Here is a 363-nt window from a genome sequence, read left to right on the forward strand (position 1 = left end):
CTTCATACTTCCTCGTTGATTCGAAAACGAAGAAAAACGGTATTACGGATTCAAACACAAACCTCCCCGTTTCACCTAGATCTAAACATCGTTTCAAGAAGTGATAGAAGGGAAGGTTGCTCACTTCCGTGCTACGGTGCTAGTGGACCAATTTTGGAAGCGGTGTTGCGAGCGGAAAATTTACCGGATTTACTCACGGTGCCGTAATCGCACGTTAAAGCTAACGTTAAGGTAAGGGCTCCTTCCAAACTTTTAGTTTGCATTTAGGGACTTATCTGTGGTTGTGTGGAAAAGAATTTTGTTAGGGTTAGAGTGTTGATTTGGGGGAAAATGAATCTAAGGCTTTATGGGTAAAATATTAGA

Source organism: Cicer arietinum, chromosome 6 (genome assembly GCF_000331145.2).
Source record: "Cicer arietinum cultivar CDC Frontier isolate Library 1 chromosome 6, Cicar.CDCFrontier_v2.0, whole genome shotgun sequence".
In the NCBI taxonomy this organism is placed as follows: Eukaryota; Viridiplantae; Streptophyta; class Magnoliopsida; order Fabales; family Fabaceae; genus Cicer; species Cicer arietinum.